General features: G+C 42.3%; 1 pseudogene; it reads left to right on the top strand.

The window, feature by feature from the left end:
- The first annotated feature begins 14,183 nt into the window (after positions 1 to 14,183).
- LOC142446134 (transmembrane protein 69 pseudogene) lies at positions 14,184 to 15,764 on the top strand (annotated as a pseudogene).
- Positions 15,765 to 17,550: the final 1,786 nt, after the last annotated feature.

The following is a 17,550-nucleotide window of genomic DNA, read 5'->3' as shown; positions in this document are numbered from 1 at the left end:
CCGTTTTCAATCTTGCCCCATGAATGATTTGGAAATGATTGGAGAAGCAATCAATCTTAAGTCAGGGGACTATATATAGCGGCCGAGTCTCTCAGGAGTTGCAGGTCTTGTCATTTTGTCACTTGTTTGGATGTGGTCCCCAACCATGGGCTGGTAACCTTGATACCTTCCTATGTCCTTACTTCTTGAGAAGGCTCTTCCCACCAGCCCTGTCTATATACACACGTACACGTACACATGCAAGACAACCGGGGAGAGAGCCACTTGACAACTCATATGCTCATCAATCAGCTCATACGCTCATCAATCTTTCCCCAAGTATACCAAATATTGGAGGTGACTTTGTGTGAGCTTTTTGGTTAATTTTAGGGGTACTTACATTGGTAGCACTACGAGTTAGGCATTGGGCTGCTTGCCACCAGGTTTGGTCATTCAAAGCCACCAGTCATTCTGTAGCAGACAGGTGAAGCTGGCTGCTTTCTTAAGGATCTACAGCCTTGGAAACTCTATGCAGGGCAGCTATGCAGAAGAGCCTACTCTAGAGCAGTGAATTTGGTGTTTTGGCGGGGTACATTACTGTCATAGGAATGGCAAAATTGCAGCAAGCATAAAAAGACATCTATATGCATATTATTTATCACAGTAGCAAGTCATTTAAATAAGCAAAGAAAAAGATGGAACGGATGTTAATACAGGTAGAACTCGAATGTAGCACTAACTTGAATATTTCTGGATGTGACAAGTGGCGATAACTAACTTAATCCACACACACACCCCGAGTGAGGGCGGGGCAGGCTTGCCTCCAGTGGGATATTAATGAGACTTTGGGATTAGCAAATTTAAAAATAAGGGGTCCTGTCAGGGAATATGTAATCCACTTCTGGGATTCCGTCTCCATTTGTCTTAAATTCCTGAAAGCCACAATAAAAGGCAGCCAGAGGCATACAGATCTGAACTTAGAGAGGCGGGTTGTCCTTTTGATTCTTTATATTAGTCATGTATGAGATTTACAATATTAGATCCTAATATGAAAATAATTAGAATAAACAGTCCACACATCAAAAGGAAGAAAAATTCTGAAAAACAAACAAAACTTAAAACTCAGCCTGGATTCATCAATAATCTTATTATCATAAGTGACAAGATGAAAAAATATAAACAACCTCACACCCCAAGCCCCACAAAAATAACAACAGCAAACACACACACACACTGGGTAACTATTCTACATTTAATGAAGTAAGAGAACGATGATAAATGAATGTAACAGGTGATCCCCTGATGGGATCCTAGATCTTAAAAATGAATAGCTATCATGGCCAATTTGGAGACAAAGAAGGAACTTTGAAAGTCAACTGAGTACTGCAATAGATTATTGATAAATTCCCTGAGTATGATCATGAGATTATGGAGAGATATCCTTATTCTTAGGAGATTCATGCTGAACATTCGGGGGTCAAGTGTTACATTTTCTACACCTGACTCTCAAATAGTTCTGACAAAGTATATACGCCTACACACATGAACATACATGCAGGCATATACATCACATATACTTGCATGCCCACATACATGAACAGTAAAGGAAAGCAAACACAGCAGGGTATATTAATAGTTAGTGAATCCTGGAAGTTCATTGTGAAATTCTTTCAACCTTTCTATAGACTTAGATAGAAATTTCTCAAAATAATAGTGTCAGGAAAAAGACATTAGATATTTTGAGATATAGAGGTCTTCAAGATGATCTAAACATTTTCAGAGTGTCCATGGGGGGCTGAGAGATTGGGTGAAATTTTTCTTGAGTCTTCTCAGAAGCTTTTTTACATTTTTCAGAGATCCCCAATTGCTCTGGAGCTAGTCCACAAAGTGAGTCTCTGATCAGCGGCGCCAAGGGCAGCTCATAGTGACTGCCTGAATTCTAGCTTGCAATCAGCTCTCCTGTTAGAGCAAGTAGAACAAGACCATTGCACAAAGAACTTCTTCTGCTGGGTTATAAGAAACACTTTATCAAACCAAATTTGTGCTGTAAATATTTTTTGAGTGTCTACTATGCACCAGGCACTATTCTGGGGGGATTGATGATAGTTAAAATTCCTCTTTCTGAAGTGGAAAGGATAGGAAATCATCCAGTAAGTAATGAACTAGCCTGATTTCAAAAATTACTAAGTCTTAGAAGGACCTGGATGGAGTGGGTGAAACTGTGGAACACATTTCAAATTCCTGCAATGAAAAAAATCAGGCTTAGTGGTCAGAGAGGAACTAGTAGACTCCCAAGCCTCCGTTCTGGTAATGAACTCACCCCAAGGGTCAATGCTCAGTCAAACAACAGACAGTTCTAGAGAAGGGACCATCACATGGCCGAGGGACCCACACCTTAGGAGAATTAACCATTTGAGATCAAAAGGGTAGCTTTTCCCCTAGGCTTCTCTGAGGAGATGAACAGCCACCAAGATCAAAAGGAACAACACTTTAGCCCCACGATGTGTCCCTCATTTCTCCAGTCTTTGAGTTTGTCCCTGGTTTCAAGGCCAAATATCTTCCAGGATCTGGCCTTTCTGCTGGCCTCCCAGACGGACCTGTGCGTCTGGTTATGACCCATGTCAACTGACTACAGAGTGGGGCCAATCGAAGGATGCGCCCTTGTTTCCTAAGTCTCCCCAGACCGTGAGGTGCACAGGTATTCCCTGTATATTTATCATTCAGAGAGTAGGTCCCCTTGGTCTTTATGAGGGACTTTTTAAGAAAATTGAATCCCCCAACCACAGAAAGCCCCTCATCCTCTCATCCTGACACACAGCCATGAAAGTGAGTTCTTGTCCCTGAATAATACTGCAGGAAGTCTTCCAAGTAGCAATTTTCAATAATGCCACATTGGCACCCCTCTGAATTACTACCTGCTTTTGTTAATTCAATATGACAGGTTTCTAAAGCAATTTGAATGCATGTCCAAGCAGAGAGCGTATTCAAGCTTGCTTTAAGGTGAGGGAAAGAATGTAGATTGCTTTCTCTTTGCAACACTGATCAAGATCTATTTGGATTTATTTCCTGGATGCATTAGCTCTATTTCCTCTTTCTTTCTTTGTTTCTGCCACGTTTTAGGTTTTCTCTGTTACTATGTTCTACCTGCAGTGCTTGAATTTACCCGAGTGAAGAAGTAGTCAGCTGATTATCCAGGCCAGAGGCCTCCAAAGACATGGATGGAAATCGCAGCTTTTAAAACAGAGGCCAAAGTTATATCCCTCATGAAAAATCAGTCAGGACATAAGAGCAGGTAAAGAGGAGCCTGCATGGGATTTTATAAATCAGTGCTTCTTCTATTTCTACGCTTTTCTTCCTCAGTGAACCCAGCCTGCCCTTCCAGATGGCAGGGTGTGGGAGAGGCAGCATGGTGTAGTATAAGGACAGGGTTGGGAGCTGGAGAACCTGGCTGGTGTTCCAGCCCTATCACTTATAGCTGTGAACTTGGCCCAAAGCCTAGTCCAAAGTAAACACTCAACAAATATATCCCCCACTCTTTTTCTCCTCCTCCTCCTCCTTCCTTTATGTGTGGTCATGGACCTGGCGACTCTTCTTTTGCTGCCATCTCTCTCAGCTCCAGCCAGGCTACATGTCTTTCCCTTTCTACAACAGCCAAAGTGCATTGCTTTCTCCGTGCTCTTGAGCTTGCACTTCTTTCTGCTTCACACACCCCTCCTTCAGATCACAGGATGCCTCTGCCGCTGGCTTCTCTCATTTCTCAGCTCAAATGCCACTGGCAGAGCAGCCTTCCCACTCCTGGCCGCTGCTGTATGCATGGCTCGCCCGACAGTCTTCAGTTATCCCGACGACTCCCTAATGCTTCCTGGGTTTTATTCCATCTCTCCTTCTCAACCCAAAGCTCCACAGGAGCAGGGACCTAGCCCATTGTTTGCTTCCCTCTAGAGCCCAGCAGTGAGCATCTCCTGGTGACAAGACATATTGGTTGGGTGGAAGTTCTTTGGAATTCCCTGAGAAATGGAACTTTCCTGAAGGGTTTGTTCTGAGAATCCAAATAGACAAGATTTGCAAAACGTTGGAAACTATGCAAATACCCCATAAAATCCTTTGGTGTTCCAACTCCAGGCTTGGACCTTTTCCTCAGAACTTTCCGTTTGGGAATGCTGAATTGAAAAAGAGAATATAAGCACATAATGGTGAAGATCCATATGGGCTTCCTTCTGGATCACTCCTCAACGTAACCCCAAGGATCTCATTTTACTTTGTCTATTATCCATACCCATGGGAGAAAGCAGTCAAAATCGGGCAACTCTGCTGTACAAGATGTCTTTCAGTCGTAAAAAGTGAAGATGGCACATGAGGACCGAGGTGCACCTGACTCAACCAGGGCATTTCCAGTCACTTCAAATGCATGCGGAAGACTGAAGAAGAACTGGTGCCTGCCAGTTGTGGTACTGCGAAAGAATATTGAAAGTACCATGGATTTCCAGAAAATCAAGCATGTTTTTCATGGAAGAAGTACAGCCAGCATGCTCTTAAAAGTGAGCCTGGTGAGACTCCGTATTTTGGACATGGGATTGGAAGAGCCCAATCCCTGGAGATGGTCATCATGGTTGGTAAACAGAGGCTCATCACAAAAGAAGACCTCAAGGAGATGGATTGGCTCAGTGGCTGCAACAATGGGCTGAAATTTGGCAATGCTTGTGAAAAAGTGTGCGACTGGGTGGTGTTTAGTTCTGTGATGTATTTTTATGTATTGGAACCAATTCAATGGCACCTAAAAATAACAACAACATGCAAATATCCAAATGTCAAGCTCTCCCAACCCCATCCGTCCATGGAAAGTCCTCCCTACATAGTCCCAGCCTGAAGTAATCTCTTCATATTCTTATATGCCTCTCTGGAATTTCTGACATGTAATTTAACTTCTGATGCAGCTCATTGGCAGGAGTTCCGAATAAAACGTGGAGGAATTTGAAGCAAGAGGCAAAATTCCCCAGCTTGGAAATGGTTATGCAGCCAAGGGTTTACAGTTATCAGCTTCATTCCCAGGGAGTACACAGCATTTAAACAATGCCCAGCCTCTGAGGTAGACAGTATTAGGGATTTAAGCCACATCCAGCTTCCTCGTGCCAAGTTTGACTTAAAAAAAACAGCATTATGTGCCTGATTTGAGGGAGGGAGGGAGGAAATATATACAGAGTCTGGCTCGGAGGCAAGCTTACAGATCCACAGGCTGTACTTTCTCCTTGTGTTCCTTCAAGACAGAGTTGTGATGAAGGGGGTCAGTGTTGATGATGAGCCAGAGACGACTTCTTGCGTTTGTATGGTATCAGGATAGTGTCCTTCCTCTACCTACCCTTGTGGAAAATTTTCAACCTTGACTATGTATAACCTTTTCAGACTTCTATCAGGATCTAGTGAGTTGGTTTTGAAAGAGCTCGATTTAAATTGTGGAGGGAAATGAAGGGAATTTCTGAAATCCCAATCCATTATTCATGATGTTTAGAAAGATGTGGTTTCTCTCTCCCTTTTTTTCCCCCTGTAAGTGTGAAAGCCATCCTGATAGAAATGGAATCAGGCAAGGAGCCGCTCTGATTTTAGAAGTGAGAGCTCCGCCACCCCCTGCACACAGCACACCCTCACGCTCTGCCCCTCTGCCCTCCCTCCTCTATGAGCTGTAATATGAGGTGAAAAGGACATGTTTTTGTGTCACTCAGTGGAAATTGAAATTGACAGTTTAATAAATGAAAGAAAGAAACCAAATCTTGGGGAAAGAAATCCCTTCACCTCTAGTTCTTAAACTGGATGGCCAACCCCTTCCTTGAAATAAAATCTTCAAGGAAACAGAGGAAGGACCTAGGAAGCAAAGCAATGGATAGAGGTATAAACATAGGTGTGGACCCATGTAGATATATTGATCCACAAAAAAGAGAGGTATTGGCCTATGTACATATATTTATTTGGCAATACACTGTGGTAGTGGATGGAATTCGGGCCTCTACTCATACCCTCCCTCAATACAAGAACACTTTGTTCTAATGAATCAGTATTCTGAGATACTCACCCTCCTGACACAACCTCTGAAGAGAAAACGGGCATATAAGCAAATGTGGTGAAGAAGGTGGGTGGTACCTGGCTATTAAAAGATATAGCATTTGGGGTCTTAAAGGCTTGAAGAAAAGCGGCATCCATCAGAGGATCAACAAGCCCACGTGGAAGGAGCGCAGCACCGGTGCAATCAGGAGGAGTCATCGGGACCGCGTAATAGGTATCAGAAGAACATAACAAACAAACAAACAAACAAAAACATATTGTTGAGAACGAGGGGGGGCAGAGAAGAGACCCAAAGCCCACCTGTAGACAATAGAACAGTCCCCCCACAGAGGGGCCTTAGGGAAGGGAGGAGTCAATCAGGGTGCAGTAAAGCATCAATGAAGCACACAGTATTCATCTGGTTCCTTGAGGCTTCCTCAGCCCCCACTATCATGACCCCAGTACTGCTTTTCAATTCAGACTGGACCAGAGCATGTATACAGGTATGGAAAAGAGATGGGGAGCTCACGACACATGGAATACAGGAACAGGAATGGGAATAGCAATACCAGAAGGGTAGGGATAAGTTGGGGTGCAGGGAGGAAGGGAGAAAGGGGGAACTGATCACAACGACTGACACATAACCGTACATCCCTCTTCAGGAGGAAAAACAACAGAAAACGTGAGAGAAGGGAGACAGCAGTCAGTGTAAGATATGATAAAAATAATGTATAACCTACCAAGGGGATATTGTGGGGGGAAGGGAAAAAAGGAGGAGTTGATACCAAGGGCTCAATAGAAAGTAAATGTCTAGAAATGAATTAAGGCAACATATGTACAAACATTCCTTATGCAATCAATGTATGGATTGTAACACAAGTTGTAAAATTCCCCAATAAAATGGTGTTTTAATTAAAAGAAGAACAATAAATGTGATTGAAAATGTCCAAATACATAAATAAATGGAGTTCTCTGGATTTTGGTAAACTGAGTCAGAAAAGAGATGTCATAAAGATCCAATCTGTGTTCCTTCTTCCTTTCACACACACACCTCCCCCCACACACCTCAGAAACCCAGAATCCTACCCACATCTCCTCGAATCTAAAGACTCTTTATTAGACTATTAAGAGAAGCCCTCAAACAAGTGCTTTCTATGGAAGGAAACAAAACAAGGCATGTCATCTAGGAATTTTGATTGTGAAATATTTTATGACTGTTTTTTAATATTTCATCTAAGCCCCTCGAGGAAGTGACAGTTCAACACCAGGTGTGCACTATGGACCAGACCTTAAAGGCAGAACATTATTTATGATAAAAAAACAGTACTCACCCTAGCTACTCTGACCCCCCCAAGCTAGCATTTCTCCTTGAACTCAACTTACCCCGCAGAATGGGGCATTTCCTCATTTGGAAGCTGAAGGTTCCTTGCAGGGAGTTTTATTTAAAGAGGAGAGGAGAATTCAGCAGCTCAAGAGAAATCACAAATTAAGCGCAGCCCTGAAATGCAGCTCATTCCGATGATTAAAACATAGCTTTGTCTGTTTAGAATAGAAGCTATTTATGCTTTCAAGAAAAGAGTTGGAAATGGGAGGTAGATGGGCCAAAACTTCTCAAGCCATCCTAGGGTTTTATCCCTCTATCATTAAACTCAAGGGCAGGCTGCCTCAGACAGGGCAAACCACGGAGAATTTCCCTGGGACATCGTGCCAGTGAATCTTTTGCTTCTTGACTTGTTTTCAAGGAAGGACAGTTTCAATGGGTTTCATTGGAGAAACCACCATTTGCGCTCTCATGTTCAAGAGAATGACTTGATCCTCTGTTTTCTACTGTTTCGTGTATAATCTTTCGTTCAGATTATTCTCTATGGAACACTACACCAGGGAGGCAAAGATGTCGTCCCCAGACACCAACAGTCGGGCTAATTTTTCTTAAAATTTCCCTTTCTATTCCCAAATTTAAAATTCAAACTCAGAGTTTTGATATCTCTGTTGGAACTCTTGTCCAATATTGTACTTTCCATTACCTCCCAAACAGAATGTCCTTCATTCACGCCTTTATCCCTTTGAGCTTGTGTCCAAATCAGTTCCTATCACGCTCTACTCTCATCCTTACTTTAGACTACCAACAGATTCATTTCTTAAAATGCCATTTCAATCGAGTTACTTCCTTGCATGAGCCTTGCAGGTTCCTTGGTGGCGGGCAATCATCTATTAAATAAATTCGGTAACCTGGCATTTGAGGCCACTGCATGGTTCGATTCTGAGTCTCCCCAGGTGTTTCATGATGTGCACTTGCCATATTTTAAACTCTGGCCTGAGAGCTCAACTTACTCCAACTGCTCTTACACCCTGATGTCATCGCCCTTCCATAACGTTCTCTCCTCTCCCTCTTTACTTACCCAGTTGTATTTGCACTCTATTGGGATCTAGGTCAAATACTATTGCAGATACTTTCCTTGACCGCCATGATGAAAATAAGCCCTACTTTTGAACAAAAGAGTGTCTTTTGGATTTATTCACACTATGTTTTCCACTTTTGATGAGTTCTGTGTCTTTCGATGTTTTCTCTCTCAAACTCGATTAGAGAGTTGAAAGTCCAACACTATGCCGCATACTTTTGTTGTGTTGCTGCCGTTATTGCTAAATCTCAATAATACGTACACTGTCCAAATGACCGCATCTTTATTGCATTTAACTAATAAATCAGGAGAAACAGTGGTACAAAAATGAAACAATTGGGTGCTCATTGAAAGGTTGTGTTTGAACCTACCCAACAGCATTGTGGGAAAAAGACCTGGCCATCAACTCATGTACAGATTCCAGCACAGGCAATCTTAAGGAGCAGCTCTCCCCTGACACGTGGGGCCACTGTAAGACACAGTCAACTTGGTAGCACAGGACAGAAACCACATCTTAATAAATACTGTATTCCACAGGGAAGTAGAATATGAGTCATCCTACTTATACTGACTGACGCTCAAGGCCCGGCTATCGTGTGAGAATGAGCACATAGCAGTTTGAAACCTTCTCTCAGCTTAAAGCCAGCTCCTGTCTCTGGCCTCTGGCGGACTCTATGTTCCTACATCTCCATCATAGTGTCCAGACAAACAAGGGTGTAGTGCTTGTATAAAACAGGAAACAGATCCCGAGTTGTTACACCAACTCTGCCATCCTATCTGATCATTTGAGCTGTTTTTGTTTGTTTGCTTGATTTTTTGTTTGTTACTTGGCACGTAGATATGGCAAGGTACATAATATTATTTGCTGGATGAACATTTTAGTTTAGACCTGAAATATATTTGTCCCATTTTATGATTGTCATCAAAATGAACTGTCCTCTCAGGCAGGAGTTGCTGAACATGATCGGTTGTGAGTGTCACATCCATTAGGCGTTTCTGATCATCGCAGGCATGTTTGTGTTTCTGAAGGACCACTCCAAAGAGTCCCCGGAGAAGATGCGGCTTAAATGTCTCCTATAGCGAGGCTTTCTGAACAGCCATCTGAAATGTGTAATTATCCCCCTCGGTCCCCCCTACCCTGCTTTGTTTTCCTCTGCACCAATGTTGCCCCCTTACCTTGTAAGGAGCATGCTGGGGGCGGGGGGGTGGTGAGAGGGAGTGTACGTGTTCACTTTTGTGCTATCGTTTTCCTCCTGGCATCTAAGTCCCACGGCATCAAGAGATGTTGCTTTAGCAGTGCTGTATGCTGTTCGTCTACAACAGAGTCTGGAATGGGGTCGATCCTCAGCAAACATTTGTTGAGTGAAGGAATGAATGAATGAGCAAGAGGACTGTGAAAATATGCCCCACACAGACATTACAGTGACTCTCCACTCGCTGCCGCCCTTCTGAAGTATGGGATGCAGCGCGCCTTCAGCCGTGTTACAGAAGTACCGCTAGTCGAGCCTACAGCACCTGGTGCTCTTGACCGAAAGGGTGGTCTGAAGGTGGGCATGTAATAACATGGTCATCCGTGGAGTGGTTTCTGTGGTTAGATCCTTTAGCATGCATTATCTCAAAGAATTATTAAAAAGATATTTTATGAGTGAGAACTTGATAATGTATCCCAGTAGTACTTCCCCAAGGCCCTGTAGTTAGCAAGGACCAGAGGTTAGGATTGAACCCAGGTCTACTGGCAGAGCTCTTCACTAGGAGGCCTGAGGCGCTCCTGCTTCTCATGGTTTCACTGGCTCTTGGAGGGAGGAGGAGAGAAGAAATGTATAACCGTTCCCTGCAAGGTGGAAGAGGAGCCAGAAGAGCCCTTGAAAACCTGGGTGAAAGCTTTCTGTGTTGTATGTGTGGAAGCAGCATCCGTGTCCCAGGGCCTGGAGGTGGGGCTTCGGAGGACAGCTGCGACCTTTGAGGCAGAGCCTAGCTCTCTGTGGGATCCTCTTCACTTCTCACCAGCTCCGCTGCGTTGGCACCTGCTCCTGCCAGCATATGCTACTGGGAAGTGTTAGATGTCACCACACAGCTGTGAAGTTGGGTGGAAAAGAAAGACAGAAGGAAGAACCCAGAAGATCTGGGGCCCTAAATACAAGGTCCCAGAGGGCCGGAGAACAGTGTCAGCCCTCCTCCTGCAAGAATAAACGAGGTGGTCTTTTGGGAGGAGAGAGGGATACAAAGGGCGGGCTTAGCTCCATAGGCTATGATGCCTTGTAAAAGGTGTTCCTGGTTGGCTGCTTCCCTCTTTGGAGTGTCGCAACCCATGTCCACTTAAAAAGAAATATTTTATTGTGGTAAATATATATGTAATGCCAAAATTGCCATTTGAAATTTTATTCATGTACAATTCTGTAGTACCAGTTATATTTCTCATGCTATTCTGCATTGCCATGATATAGTCACAATTTTTTCATGACTCTTAACAGAAGCTCAGTGTGTCTCAGCAATGATTCCTCCTTTCCCTTCTCTTCACTCGTCTCCATGTGGCCATTAATAAATTTTGGTTTTCAGATAATTGCCTATTTTAGATATTTCATTTAAGTGCGATCCCATGTCTAAAAAAAGACAAAAAGCAATTCACAGAACTTTTAGAGACTTAAATTCAAAATTGATGAAAATTGATTGTTATTATTAAACATTAAACTCTACTCAAAATCTATAATTGCATGAAGGAAAGTAAACAGCCTTAAGGAAAGGATGGTACTTCCCTGAGGGTCAATGAGTGAAAAAATGTTTTCATCATCCCCCTTGGCCTCTCCCTTTTCACATTCTTGGCCATCTTCATGAATGAGTTTTTTTTTATGACATAAACCTGTAGTTTTATGGTGCTTGAATCCTCTACCAAATATGGCATCCATTCCCAAGGATAAGTGGTTATTCTTTGGCTGCTAAGCACATGCTCGGCAGTTCAAATCCACCAGCCACTCCATGGAAGAAAGACGAGGTTTTCTACCTCCATTAGGAGCTATGGTTCAGAGACCCACAGGGGTAGTTCCGCCCTGTGCTGTAGCATCAGTATGAGATGGAATTGATTAGCTAGCAGTGAACGGTTAGTTCAATCCCTCCTGCTAACCTGCCCAACGTACATGAAAGGCAGTCTTAACCATCCTTGCTCTTAAGGAGCATTCTGACGGTACTGTTTCCCCACGATAAATTTGATTGTTTTTCTGGAAGTCTATGGCACTTCCAGTACTCTTTGTCAATACCACAATTCAAATGCATTCATTCTTCTTCGATCCCCCCTTACTCATTGTCCAACCTTTATATTCACAAGACATAATAGGGAATATCATGGCTTAGGTCAGGGACACCTTAGTCCTGAAAGTCACGTCCTTGCCTTTCAACACTAAAAACATCACATGCAACACTTTGTTCAATGTGATATGTTGTTTGATTTCCCGACTGTTGCCTCTGAGAGTATTGATTGGGGACCCAAGCAGTTGGCAACTTCAATCTTTTCTCTCTCTATCCTACTGATGACTATTGGTCCAAATGTAATGATTTTTGTGTTCTTTACATTGGACTTGTAATTCATACTGAAAACAGCAGTCCTTGACCTTCAGTAGCAAATGATCAAAATCCCCCTCACTTTCAACAAGCATGATTATGTCATCTTCACATTAGGGGTTGCTAATAAGTCTTCTTCTAATGTCAAATTCTTCTTCATATAGTCCAGCTATTTGGATTATTTCCTTGGTGTATAGACTGGATACATTTGGTGATAGGATAAAATTGATTCACACTTTTCCTGATTTTAAACAATATCCCTTTGTTCTGTTTACATAACTGCCCCTTGAACCATGTAGCCACGCTACCTGAGCATAATTAAGTGTTCCAAAATTCCTATGCTTCTCAAGATTATCTACAGCAGTGGTCCTCAACCTTCCTAAAGTTGTGACCCTTTCATACAGTTCCTCATGTTGTGATGACCCCCCAACCGTAAAATTATTTTCAGGGCTACTTCATAACTGTAATCTTGCTACTGTTATGTATCAGGCGACCGAGTGAAAGGTTTGTTCCACCTTCAAAGGGGTCATGACCCACAGGTTGTGAACCGCTGATCTATAGTTTCTTATGATCCACACAATCAAATATCTTGATATAGTCAATAAAACACAAGTACAAAGTTTTATGGTGTTCTGTGCTTTCAGCCAAGATCCACCTGACGTCAGCAATAGTATCCCTCGTGCCACATCCTCTTCTGAATCCAGCTTGAGTTTCCGGCAGATTCTTGTCAAAGTCCTACTGTAGCCATTTTCAAATTGTTTACAGCAAAATTTTACTTGTCTGTGATATTTGTGATATTGTTCAATATATTTTTTTAATTCTTTGGGGTCACCTTTCTTTGAAATTGGCACAAACATCAGTCTCTTCCAGTTGGTGGGCCAGGTAGCTGTCTTTTAAACATCTTGGCACACAGTAGTGAGCGCAGTGCTTCATCCGCTCATTGAAACATTTTAATTGGTGTTCTGTAATTCCTGGATCCTTAGTTTTGGCTAGTGCTTTCAGCGCAACTTGGAATTTTTACTTCAGTATTTTGGGGCTTGGAAAAAAAGACACCCAAGGAACTCATGAAAGGAAAATGACTTGTATTCCCCTTGATATTCAGTTCGCTCAATAGTCAGTAGCCAGGGCCTGCACGTGAGTATATCAGAACTCTAGACTTTTGGTTGTTTTCTAGAGGCAGATTGCCAAGAGACTGATTTGCAATATTCTCAGAAACAGGCTTGGATATACATGTGAGTTTAGATGTGCAGAAATTGATCTGTCGTTAATAATGGTTTACAGAGGCTGCCGTGTCATTTCTCACTGATTTTAGCCTCTGGGAGGCCGAGAGAGATGGAGAATAAAACAGACCATGTAAACTGTCAAAGGAAGGAGCTGAGCAACGCAAGCTGACCTTGTCTCTGAAACACGGTAAAATAACCTGAGTATAGCACAGGCGCAGAGAGCTCTAGGTCCTGCTAAAAGAGCCCTGGGGGTGACGCCAGGTAAGTGTTGGCAAAGTCTGCAGTTCAAACTCACCAGCCGCTTCTGGGGGAAAAGATGCGTCTGTCTATTCCCAGCTTCAGAAATCCCATATAAGATCGCTAGGTGTAGGAATTGACTATATGGATTGGGTTTTTGTTGGGGTTAGAACAAGCTGAGTGTTTATAGACTGTACATCATTCAACTGATTGCAGCCCAGGACCAGGCATTAGTTATGTTGCCACCCATTTAAATTCACATTGTACAGTTTGCTTATGAGGGCTTACTGTGCCCAGGTGTGTGTCATGCAGTACATTGGCATGCCCATAACAAAAAGGCACAATGTTGGAAAGAATGCCTGTGCTATTTGGTTTGTTTGGAGGTCAATTATTCCATATGGATGTTGGAGGAAATATTTAGTGTTCATACCTGGTGGTACCAGATGGCCACATTTTTCATATCTATTAACAATATAAAGTCACCTGCACTATGCATTTCCTATATGTGGACGCCATCCAAAAGCCTGGCCGAGGTGCTAGGATGCCTTCCTGTCCCAGGTGGTCTGGTTTTAATAACCTGCACTATAGGCCACTGTGGGGCCCTGTATGTAGCTGTGACGCTGAAAGCTGTGTCACTGGCATTTTGAGTATCAGCAGAGTCACCCGAAATGAATAGGTTTCAGCAGAGCTTCCAATCTAAGAACAGAATAAGAAGGAGGAATAGGCTGCCCACTCCTGAGAAATTAGCCCTGGAAACCCCATGGAGCGCATCGAGGCATTGTCAGCTACTGAAAATTTAATGAAGAGAAGGACAACTTTATCAGAGGGAGCGCCAGGAGGTGAGCCCCTCCGGACACAAGGAACTCAAAAGTGTGAGCGAGGAAGAGCTGCCTTCCCGTAGTAGAGTCGTCCATAATAACACAGATGCGGGGAAGCCTTCAGGGCCTTTCCTTGTTGATGAGGCACAATTCCAAATGCGGAGAAACAGCTGCAAACATCAACTGATCATGGAAACTTGGAAAGTGTGAAGTATGAATCCCATACAATTGGAAGTCTTTAAAAATGCAATGGAACACATAAAAAATTCTAAGCATGAGTGAACAGAAATGGATTGATATAGGCCCTTTTGAACCAGAAAACCATATGGTTTACTCTGTCGGGAATGATGCAGCCAAAAGGAATGATGTTGCATTCATTGTCAATAAGGACATTTCCCGATCTTGAAGTATAATACTGTCTATGGTAGGATAATATCTATCCACCGTGAATGACGCAGCCAAGAGGAATGATGCTGCATTCGTTGTCAATAAGGACATTTCCCGATCTTGAAGTATAATACTGTCTATGATAGGATAATATCTATCCGCATGCAAGGAAATGCAAGCCATAGAATCGTTATTCAGTTTTAAACACCAACCGCTAAGTCTAGTGATGCAGAAACCAGAGAATTCTACCAATAGAGAAATTGATCAACATGCCTTCAAGCTCTTGTCTTTGGCCTTTCTCAGACTTTGGTTTTCCATCCCCTGGCCTGGTACTCAAAAGGATATGCTGAGTCATTAAGACTCGCTTTAAGAACAAGTTAATAAGAATTGCCTGGTATCTTCCTGAGCAAGACTTTCAACAGGGTTCCGTACAGTTTGCTTCATCCAGAAATGTTCTCAAGCATCCCCAAAGATGCTGAGATACCTTTTATCGGTGAGAACAGGAGTCAGTAGAAAAATAGACAAATCTTTTCTCAAGACATAGCTCCAAAGGAGCTATTTCCCTTTGTTTCCTAGGCCGTGGCACTTGTCATCATTTGCAGTGTGTGAGAGCAAGATGCCATGTTGTCATTCTTCCCCATGCTGTTTTAAGAAGAAACAGAGCAAGCAGGACTTACAGTCAGGTCACCAAGCACCATCACTTACTTACCTGTCTGACAGTTCTAAGCCAGCTCAGTTTGTACTTTGGCAGGATAGGTCCCCTATGGTTCTCCACCACTGATCATGGAGATGACAAAGACATATCCCCAGATTAGCCTTACTCAGGTGACTTATGAAGCTAGTTTCCTGTCTTTCCTTGGGCAGATCAGATGGGGTTTTTTTTCTGCCAGAGAGCAGTCCATCTAAACCAGCGATGCCTTCCTTATTTCTGAGAGATTTAAGAAGCTATAGTTACAGTAGTAATATGTTTAGCAATAATTTTACACTGTGACGTTTTTCTCTAGCCACATTATCCCAATTGGTTCAAAGCCCTGAGGATGTAGTCACTTTAGTGGTGTTTTTCATTTGCAATCACTTTATTTCTTAAAGATATTTATTCAGAGAAAGGCCTCAAGATACCCGATCATGTAGCATAAACATAAAACTCCTCTGTATCCATCACTAATGTATTCACTGCAAGCTTTTTAAGCTTTTATCTTGACATCACCTCTTTCTGCTTTTCTTCCACTAGCAGTAATTTACCTTTCAAAAATTGCTTGTAGTTAAAAAAAGACATTTTTAGTAATTTAAATAAGAATACTAAAATCCCTCATAAAAACACAATCAAGATACATTAATAATTCTTGTTGATTGGAATCCAAAAGTTGGAAACAAGTAGTAAGGAACAGTAATTGCAAAATGTCTTAGAAATGAAGCTGGTGATTATATGATGAAAATTTTCAAGACCATGGATTCTCCTGATGGAATAAACAGAAATCAAACTGACTATATCCATGGGAAGAGATCATGGAGAAACTCAATATGAGCAGTTAAATGTTGGCCAGGGGCTGACTATGGGACAGACCACTAATTTCCCATATCTAAGTTGAGGCTGGAGTTGAAGAACATGAAAATAAGTTCATAAGAACCAAAATACTACCTTGACTATATCCCATATGAAATTCAAGGACAGATTTAGTGCATTAAATACTAATGACAAAAGACCTGGTGAACTGTGGAATAACATCTAGGACTTCATAAACGAAGAAAACAAAAGATCATTAAGAAGACAGGACAGAAAGTAAAGATCTAAGTGGATGTGAGAAGAGAGTCTGAAGCTTGCTTTTAATCATAGAGCAGCTCAGGTAAATGGACGAACTGACAGTGTCAAAGAGCTGGACAGACACTTCAAAGGGCAGTGAGAGAAGGAACAGTAAACATCATAATGAAATGTGCAAAGACCTAGAGTTAGAAAACCAAAAAGAAGAACACAGTCACCCTATCTGAAACTTAAAGAACTAAAGAAAAAACACAAGCCTTGGGTTGTAATACTGAAATATTCTATGGGCAAAATATTGGACAATGCAGAAAGCATCAAAAGAAGATGGAACGAATGAATACACAGAGTCACTATCAAAAGTAACTGGTTGATATGCCACCATTTCAAGGGGTAGGATATGAGCAAAAACCATTGGTGCCGAAGGAAGAAGTTCAAGCTACACTGAAAGCATTAGCCAAAAACATGGCTCCAGGAATTGATGGAATATCAACTGAAATGTTTCAACAAGCTGATGAAGCAATGGGAGCAGTCATCTATGCCAAGAAATTTGGAAGACAGTTACTTGGCCAACTGACTGGAAGACATCCATATTTGTACCCATTGCAATGAAAGGCCACCAACAGAATGCATAAGCAATAGAGCAAATCATTAATAGCACATGCGTGTAAAATTGCGCTAAAAATGATTCAACAACAGTTGCAGTAGGACATTGACAGGGAGCTGCCAGAGATTTAGGCTGGATTCAAAAGAGGACAAGGGATATCATCGCTGATATCAGATGGATCTTGGCTGAAAGTAGAGATACCAGAAAGATGTTTACGTGTGTTTTATTGACTACACAAAGGCACTTGACTCTGTGGATCAAAGCAAACTATCAATAGTGTTGAGAAGAATGGAAGTTCCAGAATTCTCTATTGTGTTTGTGCATGTGTCAAGAGGCAGTTGTGCAAACAGAGCAAGAACATGATGCAGGGTTTGCCATCCGGAAAGGTGCGTGTTCAGGTTGTATCCTCTCACCATACTTGTTCCATCTGTATGCTAAGTAAACAATCGGAGAAGCTGGAGCCTATGAAGAATGCCATGCCGGGGTTGGAGGAAAGATTATTAATGCCCTATAATATGCAGATAGCACAATCTTTGCTGTAACTGAGCACAATTTGAAG

The sequence above is a fragment of the Tenrec ecaudatus genome, chromosome 4, assembly GCF_050624435.1.
Source record: "Tenrec ecaudatus isolate mTenEca1 chromosome 4, mTenEca1.hap1, whole genome shotgun sequence".
In the NCBI taxonomy this organism is placed as follows: Eukaryota; Metazoa; Chordata; class Mammalia; order Afrosoricida; family Tenrecidae; genus Tenrec; species Tenrec ecaudatus.
Note: the sequence above shows the minus strand (reverse complement) of the source record. Positions and strands in the feature narration are given on the sequence as shown.